This window comes from Myotis daubentonii, chromosome 1 (genome assembly GCF_963259705.1).
Source record: "Myotis daubentonii chromosome 1, mMyoDau2.1, whole genome shotgun sequence".
In the NCBI taxonomy this organism is placed as follows: Eukaryota; Metazoa; Chordata; class Mammalia; order Chiroptera; family Vespertilionidae; genus Myotis; species Myotis daubentonii.
In genome coordinates this window covers 139,782,676-139,795,380 of record NC_081840.1, presented here as the reverse complement: position 1 = coordinate 139,795,380, position 12,705 = coordinate 139,782,676, and the positions used below count along the sequence as shown (strand labels likewise).

General features: G+C 43.3%; 1 long non-coding RNA gene across 1 annotated transcript; it reads right to left on the bottom strand.

The window, feature by feature from the left end:
• Nucleotides 1-4,551: 4,551 nt before the first annotated feature.
• LOC132214175 (uncharacterized) lies at nt 4,552-9,442 on the bottom strand. The gene is made up of 4 exons (XR_009448229.1): nt 9,251-9,442; nt 8,612-8,793; nt 7,207-7,545; nt 4,552-5,637 (listed from the first exon to the last, which is right to left on the bottom strand). It is a non-coding gene; the product is annotated as an uncharacterized LOC132214175 (long non-coding RNA).
• Between the last annotated feature and the right edge of the window lie 3,263 nt (nt 9,443-12,705).

Sequence of the window (12,705 nt, the reverse complement as noted above, 5' to 3'; positions counted from 1 at the left end):
ACCCCGTGGGTAAATCTAATTTACCATGTTGCCAACCTCTGCTAAAATAACGTCGGAGAAAGCAACACCACTGAGCAACGCATTCTATTTTTGAACAGGCACATTAGTGCTTCCATATATTGAGCTGAATCTTATCTGTGATTCCCAAACTTCTCTTCTACATGACTACCATTCGCCTCTTGGATGGTAATTCTCAAAGACCCCTTCCAGATGTATCTTCATGGAGCCACACATCCCTAATTAGTTCTTGCATTTGTTCATTCATTTATTAAACATTTATTGAGTATCTAGTATATACTAGGCACTGGGGACATAAAAAGAGGGGAGGGGGCATAGTTTCTGCCCTCAAGGAACTAATGACTTTTAGGTGGAGATAAACACAGAAGATATTTAGTATAGAGTATGTACTTCCATAAAGGTTGGCCAGACTTTGGGAGAGCCTAGAAAAGGGAAATGTTATCTTGGTTTCAGGTTAGGATGTGACCAGAGGAACCCACTGGAAAAGAAGACACTTGAGCTGAGTTTTGATGATCAAGTTGGAGTTAGCAGGTTGGACTAACAATAAAAACGGTGATTACATTTGCCATGTGCCAGGCACTGATCTACATTTCTTACAGATATAGTCTTATTAATCCTTAGTAATTTAGTAGAGCATGATCTTTCCCTCATTTTAGATGAGAAATTGGAGACTTAGAAATAAATGCCTGACACAAGGTCACACACCGAGTAGCAGAGCTCTACCTAAGAGAGTTTCCAGCCAAGAAAATAGTATATAAGGTCTTAAGAAGGGAAATAGCCAGACCTGCTTGAGCCATGCTGGTGGGACTGTGTACCGGAAGCAAAACCAGATGAGCGGAAGTGGGAGTTGCTGATGTTACATAAGTAACCGCAGCCAAGCAATGCAGAATTGCTAAATTTTGGATTTAACTCCATAGCTATGAAAACTCTCAAAGGATCCTACACAGGGCAGGAAAAACTTGAGTATAATCATGTAGGCTTTAGTTTATTTTTTATTTTATTTGAAACCTGGTGTTGCCAAGTTGCATGACTTGAATATCACCAATGAAAATCTAACATTCCTTACGCTAATGAACACACCTTTTGTGGTGGAGATTTCAGTAATAGTATTTGAAGCGTTGATCCCTCTGAAGTGTGGATCCCTAATTAGTATTTCAAATGCTAACTAACCACCTTTAGAATGTCCATGTATGCTTAGGTCTTTTCAAATGCCTCCTCACTACTCTCAGGATGTAGGTGATACCAAAATAGTTTAAAGTAAATCAATACAGATAACATGTAACTCCTAGAAAGGGCTTGCTACTGAAAACAAGAGAGAAAAGTGTCCCTTTGTGTATGCTTGAGGTCATCGTCACAAGGACAAGTGGAGACACGCTCTGAGTGATGTGGCCCCAGTCATTTCCTTTTCCTGGACGGGTGTGCAGATGATGAGTGAGGAATGTGTGAGCCTCTGTTCCTCTTTGTCTGGAAACCCTTGTGACACACTCTGAAGCTACAAACAGGCCCATTATCCTTCATGCCTTTTCCATAGCTGGGTGTTGCTGACGTGGAGAAGTCACGGCACAGACAGGCTGACACATCTGAGAGATGAGAGCATACCTGAAACAAAGGCCTGATCGCATCATGTTTCCACCTGGCCGGCCTTCAGGCAGATTGCATATCCCCTGGGCTCTTCTTGGGGAAGGGGGCTTATTCCAGGCCCAAGACAAAGCTCTGGCACCTCTGTGACAAGCTGACCAGGCAGGGATATGAGTGCTCCCGATGACCAAGATCTGAACAAGATCCTGTCTGAATTCTTGTAAGTGTGGCATCCTAACTTGACACAGCACACTGCAGGGATGACACAGAACAACATGGGACCTTTGGACTTACAGAATCCCATAAAAGTTTAGGCCCCAATTCCCGGGGGGGTGGGGGGGAAAGAGCACATATGCACAGACTCACATGATTTGTATACAATTTCAGAAGGGTCACGGAGCTTCCCTTTTTCTAAAATACTTGTATCTTTCAGTGCAGCCTAAAACAGAATTATCGCTGAGGGCAAAAATATCACAATAAAGTAAATAAATTTTCCATCACTTCACTTCATGTCAAATCGGATTTTCGCTAAAAATAAAGACAGAATTAGTTGCCCTTTGGGATTTCCAGCAGTGGCATAAACAGTCTTGAGTTCCTTATTCCTGGTCATGTTTGGTCCTGGTTGGGTGTCACCTGGCAGTAATGCTAAGGAGGAGTTGCCTAAACTGGACGGGATTGGCCTCAATTAAATTACAGCAGGCCAGAGGGTGGACAGAAGAGACCAGAGGTGAATCAGTTAACAACAAAACGCTGATAACTTCCCTGAGTGTATGTTGGAACTTTGAATTAACTCCCAGGTGGCTATTTCCACAATCCTTTAGAGAGACGAGCTGAAAAGACCACCAGGCACCACCACATCTGCTTCCCCATGAACTTTCCAGACTACTGACCACAACTAATCCAAAAGAACAGCTCTTCCCCCTACAGACTATGCACCTATCCCAGAACCCACTTCGTTCCCCCCTTTATCTATAGCCAGTGACAATTCTTTCAAAACAGCTTATATCTCTCTCCTCCCTGCATAATGTAGAGAGGAGCGGTTAACACAGGACAGCCGACGTGTTGTCTTCTCCATCTAGCCCTGCTGCTGCTGGTTTAGATTGAGCACATGGCTCAATAACCCTGTCTTTTAGAAAGCCGTTCAGTCTTGAAGGTTTTTTAACAGCACAGTGCCCTACACATGGACCTTTCAACTCTTATGACCCTATAACTTCCGTTTTTGAGGCACCTTTGTCATACCAGGGAAGGAGAGTGCTGAAAAATTTCCAGGAGTCACAGAGCATTCATCTCCCCAAAGGTGGGTCAAAGGTTATCTGATTTTAGGTCTTGACACAAGATCAATTCTAACATATCGAGTTCAGTAGCCTCTTCCCATCAAGTCTAATCATTCTCACCACTCCTGTAACCTCCAGATTAGGGACTGAGCGATGGGACCCAGGAGTGGGGAAGATCAAGAAGCAGGCAGCAGGCACAGGGATCGAATTTCCTCCAGGACTAAGAAGACAGAGATGAGTAGTAGGGTTATTTGAGGTCTAGAGGTCTACTTTTAGAAAGTAGAAGTTCAGTTTTCCTGTGGTTTCCGCCTCACCTCCTCCCACACATACTCCCATCCCCCTGCAAAGAGAGAGGGTTAAAAGATTCTTATTTGGAAAAAAAAAATGCAGATATATAAAACATGAGACAACACTAAAGGAGACAAAAAAAATGTTAGTAATTACTTCTGGGTTGTGAGTTTAGAGGTAATTTTGGTATATGTATTTATACCCGTCTTTGCAGGATTGTCTATGTTTTCTGCAATGAACGTTATGGCTATTATTTAAAAAGCAATAATATTAAAAATATTATAAGTTTCTATTTAGAAATACACCCATCGTTGTTGTTAGATTCAGGCCTGGGAGGATTACTCAAGATCAGATTTAATAATTCTGGTAAATTGGGGCTCTTGGTTTCTTTGGATGCCTTGAGATAATCACCAATGCCATGAAGCATAAGCAATTTAACATTCAATAAATTAAATTTTGCCAGGGAGAATCTAAACACAATGTGATTACATTATACCCTACATTCAAATACAATAGCAGCTTCAGTGATAGACAATCCCTATTTTGCTTGGGGTTCCATCTCTTTGGATACCCTCTCTTTATCCTGGCACAATTCTAGTCTTCCCTCCTTCTGTAAGAGTTGTTAGTAGCTTTAGGAGAGGTTGGCAACAGCCATACTGTCTCTCCCCACTCCCCGCACCCCCCTCCCCTTCTATTTTATTCTTGCTGCAGCAGTCCTGTCTGATTGCTATGACCTCTTGCCTCAACTATTCCAAGAATCTCTTAACTATTCTGTGCCTCTGTTTCATCCTTCCCACGCTGCCAAAACCAGTTTCCATCACGTGATTCCACCTTGCCCCAGGAATCAACACCTCAATATGAAATTCAAGAACAGGTGCTCTTAACTGCAAGCACTGATTTTCAGTCAAGCTGTTTCTAACATGAATAACTTTATATAGAAAGATCCAGAGAAATTAGAAGAGGGAATTTTTTATCTGAAGAATTTTAATGATCCTCCCAAGCAATCGCACTGTTGATTTATATGTCTCTCAGCCATGCTGCCTTTGGGATTAGGCTTTATGGTCCATAGGAGGAGAGATGACATCTCCTACCTTTTTGGAATCTCCATTTGTTGTAAAACTGAGCACTGAGTAGATATTTTATGCATTCTTATTGACACGGTGCAGGCATGGCAGCTGAGGAAATCTGCTGCCCTGCTAATAGCATACTCTCCAGACAACACTGTGCTTGGAAGAGTGAATAGATTTGGAAGACCCCTGAGGATGGAAACCTTCCAAATTACAGACTTTGGACTCAAATCATCTGTGTACATACATCCACCTATTGAGCTGGGGCCATGTGTCCCTTGCATAGTATTCTGCTTCCTTCCACAATTGGCTCATGGACCCCTTAGTGAGCGTCTGTTATATGTCCAGCCGTGGGCAAACTACGGCCCGCGGGCCGGATCCTGCCTGTTTGAAATGAATAAAACTATTGAAAAAAAAAAGACCGTACCCTTTTATGTAATGATGTTTACTTTGAATTTATATTAGTTCACACAAACACTCCACCCATGCTTTTGTTCCGGCCCTCCGGTCCAGTTTAAGAACCCATTGTGGCTCTCGAGTCAAAAAGTTTGCCCACCCCTGTTAGCCCCTGGTTAGGTAAAGTGGATCCAAAAATGAACAAGTAGTCCAAGTCCACTGGAAATTGAGATATACAAGAGCAGCTGTGACACAATATGATAATTGCCTTACAGAGTGTGGATTCGCACAAAGGACTTCCCAGTCACAAAGGGGAGCTGGGAAAGTTTCAAAGGAGAGAAATAATTTGAATTGGGCTTTGAAATTAAGTAAGACAAAACCAAAATAGTCTTGAGGGAAGAGCATTCGAGGCAGAGGGAATGACATACAGAAGCACAGAGGAGCGGAAAGCAAGTTACATACAGAGAAAGACACATCTCCCATGTGGCCGGAGCATGTGGTGAGGAGGGAGAAGGGGCGCTGGCTTCAGGAAGAGAGGGCATGGCAGGAGGTGGGCTATAGGGCATACTGGGGTAGGGTGCAGGGTGCAGGTGGTGGGTTGTTGGGGGAATGGAGAGAGAGAGGATGTTTCCTGTCCCGGCTCCTTGTTTCGTGTCATTTTCCTGCAGCCCAGGTGCTGGGCTCTCTTCTGCCATGATGTGAGGAACTGCCTGTCTTCTCTGTCCAGGCCAGAGAGTGGTCTGATGAAGGTGAGTCACTAACATATTCCTTCATGCACAAGTGTCAACAATTAGTAATGGATGAGGCCAGGCCACTGGGTCACCAGCTACCAGAAAGCCAGTTCCAGAGGTGCCATCACTGCCCGACCTTGCTTGCCGACAGGTTCCTGCCTCAGGAAACAGGACAACACACTCAGAAGGGACACACCAAGAGGAAAAACAGAAGGAAAAAAACTGCAACAGGCTGGCCCAAGACTTTCCAGACAGGGAGTGGCTGTGTGAACATTCCAGAGCAGTCTATTAAAAAAAACACAACAGGCTTAGTTACTTTTTCTGTCCCTTCATGAAAGAACCTCTGTGGGAATGTGAGGAAAGAGCAAAAAGGCCCATTTGCTCAAGAGGAGACTGATTAGATTTGCAGGAATAGGCTCATTTGTAAGCAGCGAAGGAATTTCTCAAAATGGCATCATTTGTGAGGTTCTTTGGGTACAAGAACACATCAAACATGAGACCACTGAGCTGTTGGAAATGCAGAGATTCTGTCCTTTGAGCATGTAAAAATGACTTACAAACAGCAGATAAGGGTGGTAGTTATTATGTTAACCAGTGGTAGTTATTATTATTCTGCTGTGCAAATATCCCCCTAGAGCAGTGGTTCCCAACCTTTTTTGGGCCATGCCCCACCTAAGCATCTTTAAAATCCTGATGCCTCCCCACCCCCCATGACATGTAATACTTATTATTCAAAAAGTGAACTCCTATTCACATGAAAGAAGCCTAAAAGGCCATTATGTCTAAACAAGCTTCCAAAGAACATGACATCCATGAAAGAGAAAAATAAAAGAGCGAAAGGACAAGTTGAAGTACTGAGGAAGAAATCACTAAGGAATTGTTTTTAAAAAAATAATTATATGAAGTGTTATGAAAAAATAGCAAATAAAGTTTCAAAACATATAATAGAGAACTGAAATGCATAAATATGTCACAATATATATTTTTATATGCTGTATATGAGGCCCCTAGAATCTTAAGAAATGCAAAAAAAAATTCACTGTTAATAACTCATTCTCAAATTGCCCCCCTTAATAATCAAATTGCCCCCCTGTGGGAACCACATGCCCCACGTTGGGAACCACTGCCCTAGAGAGTTGACAGATCTCTTGGTATTTTGCACATTTGCAGTCTTTTACTCAGCAAATACTTATGGAGTGGTTACCATGTGACAGGCACTATTCTAGACATTGGGAACATAGCAGTGAACAGCTGCTTGATAATCCAGGGGTGTAAATTCATCTAACCACACCTTATACTAACTTTCTCATCCTGCAGAGATAAGAAGGGAGGAAGGGAAGAGTGTGCAGACAGCGTATTGCAGTCAGAAGTTACTGGCTACCTGGATGACAGGTGAAGGGAAGGCTGCAGGTAGGAGAGAGAATAGAGTTGTTGGAGAATCTGAAGAGATACTTGTTGATATTACCGTTTTGTTTGAGACTCATCTAATCCAAATCCAGGACTTGGAAAAGGACCTAGCTGCTCAGGTCCTCCTAACCCGAAGGAAAGTTCACCCCCAGCTTGCAGATCACCAAAGCTTTTTCCTTTCCTCTGTGCATTGGAAATGTGGGAGGGAGCATGAGACTTGGCCTGACAGTAGCAACAGAAGGGGGAACAGAATGCTGATTCCTGGGAGGATTTAGCGTTGCTCTCTGCTGCCTTCTTCCTTCTCCTTCCAGAGCTCAGGTATGGAGAAAGCAAAAAGGGACAGAATTCCTTCCCCCAAAAGGGAAGGTGGCTGCAGGAGAGGAGCAGGCTGAGGAAGCCTGACATGGCTCTTGGTGCTGACCCAGGAATAAGGTTGGTTTTCCTCACCTGAATGTGTCTGGCAGCTGTCACCACACATCTGCAAACAAGAGCTGATCTCAGACTCAGGGCCTTGCTGCACAATCTGGCATCTGTGAGCTTCCCATGGTGCTTGGTTGTCATGTGGCATGAAGACAGAGCAGGTGGCTGGGTGGGTCCCCAGGTAATACTGATATTCTTGAACTCAAAGATTTTGCATCTAAGCAGCCAGCCTATTAGGGGACATGAGAGACTTTCCTGTCTCATTGAAAGAAACATGAAAGTTTGGCATCATCGTACTGCATCCTTTGCAATGCTGTCTTCTCTGCCAACTACCTTTCATCAGTTTGAGTTAAACCACCAGTCAAGCTGTTTGAAAATTTGGGGAAAAAATTGTCACAAAATTTGGAAAAATTCCTTCTGAGAAAATGGCATCATATTTTTGATGTGGTGAGTACAAGGGGAGGAGGGCAATGGGGTTTTCAATTCATTCAGTTCTTTCAAATGTTATTTTTCTCATTACTCAACTTTTCTTGATGAGGATGAGCACTGTGTCTCTGCTGATGATCTATTTTTCTATTTTTAGAAATTGGACAGCCTCGATCAATTTCTGGGTGGGGTATACGGGGCTCCTGATGGAGTGTGTGTTGAGAATGGAGACCAGCATTCCTCACCTGGAGCTTTTTCCAGCCCAAATTACCCAGGAGACTGGCACCCAGTCTGTATACACCATATCCTTTTAATATTTTTATTGATTTTTTAGAGAGAGAGGAAGGGAGAGGGATATAGAGATAGAAACATCTATAAGAGATAAATATCATGGATTGGCTCCTCCTGCATGCCTTCCCCTACTCCCCACACTGGGGATTGAGCCCAAAACCCGGGCATGTGCCTTGACAAGGAATTGAACTGGTGACCTCTTGGTTCCTCAACGCTCAACTGCTGACCCACCCTGGCCGGGCTGCACCATACATTTTAAAAATATATATTTTTATTTATTTCAGAGAGGAAGGGAGAGGGAGAGAGAGACAGACACATCAATGATGACAGAATCATTGATCGACTGCCTCCTGCACGCCCCACACTGGAAACCGAGCTCATAACCCCAGCATGTGCCCTGACCAGGAATTGAACCATGCCCTGCTGGTTCATAGGTCAATGTTCAACCACTGAGCCACACCGGCTGGGCTACACCACAGACTCTGAGTCACCTTAGGTTCTCTTCTTGGTAACACTTTGGATTAAACGCAACAGAATCCTAGACTTTGGCTTCTCCTTGTAGACAAATTGGCTTTGCAGGCTTCCCAGGCCACCCACCTTCAGGAGGCAGAGAGGCCCCAGCAGATAAAAGGTTGTGTATATTAAAGACCCACTCACCTAGGACAACCAGATATTGGTAACAGAGTTTTATCTATTTCAGCCCAATGAAACTCACCCAAGGCTGCCTGAGACAAAAGGGTGAAACAGGCCAATTCATCCAGGCTTTTTCCATCTCTCCTATGTCAACACTAGCTAGCATATCCTTCCATTCCCACTGAAATATAGCTTCATGCAGTCAGTGTCCACTGACATTTATTTTGCCAAGTGGTATGTGCGGTCTAGGCATCGGAGATGCAGCTGTAAACGAAATAGACAAAGCTCCTTACTAGGGAGGGATTGAAAGCTGGCACATCCTCAATGTAAATATCTCTTTATACTTGTACAGATCTGCTGTAAAGAGTATAAACCTACACTGAAAAAGTCAGGACAAAATGAACATCACACAACTGGCTTCACACTGGAACTCTTTCTATGTGTGACTTTCTCTTCTCATTGAACTGGGAGCTCCTGGGGTCTAAGGCAGGTCAGGTGTCATTTCTGTTTAGCTAACTGCGCCTAAGTGACAGAGTGCTTCACAAATGCATTCCTCCTTGCATAGCACAGGTTTTGATTCAAATCCTGACTGTTCCTTACTAACAAGGTGAACTCGGGCTAGCTGATTAACTGCCCTGAGCCTCAGTTACCTCATTTCTAAAATGGAGATAATATTTATCTTGAAGGAGTCTAAAGATAGTGCCAGGAATATGGTAATTACCCTGTATGACTCGTATGATGATGATGATGATGATCATGATGATGACGACATATCCTCATCAACTTCTATGTATAAACTATATAATACAACTAACACCAACAGAAAGCAACTATTCCATAAGAATTTCTAGAGTTGTCCTCCACCTGAGATGCTGGAGTTGCTTCAGTTGAAGTTCTCTAATGGAACAGTAGAAGATTGGTAGCGGTGCAGGAATAGATGAATCACAATGTTTTGAGACATCTTTAATGAAAGCAAAAAGAAAAACAGCTGCAAAGGTGCATAAAAATCTTTGCTGTGTCCTTATATCAGCCACTCAAAAAAGAATATTAATGAATTTTAAAAATACAAATTTTTTATCATCGGTATTTTTGTAGACTCTTCTGACAAAGTTATTTCAACTTAGACTAAATCTAGAATCATCTTAATGAAAGTATCTTTTTTGCCAATTTATTTGCTCCCTGGAGGTCATTTCTGTGGAAAGAGATTCTACTATATAAGAGCAATTTCTGCACATTTTGTAAGTGTAAACCTTTCTGGCAGCATCTGGTTAAAGCTATGCCTAGACCCAGAATACAGGCCTCAGCTAAGAAGGGAGGGGGTCATGGCTGTAAAGGCTAAGACCCAGGATCATTTTTTTAAATTAAAGTATAGTTGACATACAGTATTATATTAATTTTGGGTGTACAACATAGTGATTTGACATTTATATACCTTATCATGTGATCACCATGATAAGTCTAATAACCATACAAAGTGATAATATTGTTAACTGTATTCCCTCTGTTATACATTACATTCTGTGACTTATTTCATTTATAACTGGAAGTTTGTACCTCTTATTCCCCTTCACCCATTTTGCCCCATCCTCTCTCCCCTTTGGTAACCAACAGTTTGTTCTCTGTATCTATGAGTCTATTTTGCTTTGTTTGTCATTTGTTTTGCTTTTTGAGATTCCACATGTAAGTGTAATCATACGGTATTGGTTTTTCTCATCTGACTTATCTTACTTAGCATAGTACCCTCTAGTCAGTGATGGCGAACCAATGACACGCGTGTCAGAGGTGACACATGAACTCATTTTTTTGGTTGATTTTTCTTTGTTAAATGGCATTTAAATATACAAAATAAATATCAAAAATATAAGTCTTTGTTTTACTATGGTTGCAAATATCAAAAAATGTCTATATGTGAGACGGCACCAGAGTTAAGTTAGGGTTTTTCAAAATGCTGACACGCCAAGCTCAAAAGGTTCACCATCACTGCTCTAGGTCAAGACTTTTTTATTTTATTTTTATTTTTGAGTTGTAACATCTAAGGTAAATCACACTATCCCTTCTTCCTACTGAACTTTTGCACATATGCAACCTCTATTTAAAATAAACATGAAAGTTGGCATTTTAATTGACAAGAAGTGACAGAGGGAAAGGAGAAGGAATCACTGTCATTGATTCTTGGGGAATTTAATGAGGGAAAATGGTGGTGACTTGGACTTGAAAGTCCCACAAATGTGTTCCAGTTCTTCATTTGGTAGCCAACAGATGTTGAGATATTAACTCATCTCTCAGAACTTCTGTTCTTCATCTCTAGAACTGAGGTAAAAATAAATTACCCAAAAATATCACCTGACTCACAGAGATCCTCAGGAATTAAGATGGGAAACAAAGCATCTTATAAATGAAAAAGCACCATTCAATTTAAAGTAATTGTTTTGAACCCAATTGATTTTTCAAAGTATGTATTAAGAGGAGCCAAGTAGATCAAAATACTAACAATGGATAATGTTTCATGATGTTGTACTTGGGGCAATACTTTTGTTTGTATTTTTATTTATACTTTGCTATATTGGCAGCCTTTCTACAATGAACATGCATTACATTCGCAATCAGAGAAATTTATATTGAGTAGTTCATATAAGTGTTGCTTAGTGATACACACCATGTAGTGAGAGCATAAAGGAATGAAGAAGGACCATACATAGTGCTGCCAGGGTATGGCTACCACTGGGAATAAGAAATGAGATGGAATGAAGAAGAATGCCTGGGGACACTAACTATATCAGTAAAAGTTAATGTCTTAACTTGAGTGGTAGGTACAAGAGTGTTTTTAATTCTGATATACTAGAGGCCCAGTGCATGAAATTTGTGCACAGGGGGCGGGGAGGAGGTCCCTCAGCCTGACCTGCACCCTCTCCAATTCAGGAGCCCCCAGGGGACATCCTACTGATGGCTTAGGCCTGCTCCCCATGGTTCTCTGCTATCTGCGGGGCCCACTTGGCCACTCCTGGGTCGCCGCTGGCAACGGCCAAGCGGGCCCTGCTGTGCACTGTCTGTGGGGCCTGCTTGGCCACTCCCAGGTCGCCGCAGTGACAGCCAAGCAGGCTCTGCTCTCAGTGGCTGCCCCCCAGGACTGGAGGACTCCAGCAGGGCTGAGAAGACTGGGTGCCGCCACCTTGTGGCTATGGCGCCGCCATCTTTGTGTTGGAGTGATGGTTAATTTGCATATTACTCTTTTATTAAATAGGATGCTTTTGTGTGTGTTTTAATCTATCTATATAAAACCCTAATATGCAAATAGACCGAACGGCCGAAAAACCGGTTGCTATGATGTGCACTGACCACCAGGGGGTGCATGCAGAACATGGTGGGCATCGGCAGCAGGCGGCAGAGTGCGGAACATGGTGGGCATTGGCCGCAGAGGGATGGTGGAGCAGGTGAGTGGGGGCACCAGACCAAGGCGGGGCACTGTTCGCTATCATCAGGGAGAGCCTCTGGTGGTTACTGAAAATTCTTTGCTCCTGCACACCACAGTCCTGCCAGGCACTCACACCTGCTGGTGGTCCTGATTGCTCAGTGCCATCAGTGGGTGCAAGCGGTGGCTGCCAGCCCCAATCGCCCTTGAGGGCTTCTCTACCTCCCCCTGATCCTGAGGGGTGATCAGGGGAGCAGCCGCTACTCGCACCCACTGACAGTGCCAGCCCCACTTGCACCTGCTGCTGGCGCTGGCCCCAATTGCTCCCTGCCATCAGTGGGTGCCAGTGGGGCTGGCACCATCAGCATCTGGGAGCGGCGGTGGCGGGAGCAGGGCTACTGTCAGACAGGGGACCGGGGGCCACAGTGGGAGGGGCCGGTGGGGGCCAGGAGGATGGGCCAAGACCAACCCCTGTACCTACCACAGCCTCACAGCCCACAGGTCCTTTCAAGGTGCACGAATTCATGCACTGGGCCCCTACTTTCATTATAATTTTAAAACAAAATATCAGTTCTGGGTACAAAGGTTTATGTGCAAGGATGCTCCTTGCAGAATTATTTGCAATAATCAAAATATTTTAGATAAAGTGTCTAACAATAGGAAATTGGTTAAATAAATTATGGTGTAGTAAAATAAAGCAAGATAATATTGTTAATATTACTACCCTTGTCCTATGAACCTTAAGTCACCTAGCTTCACAGAGCTGT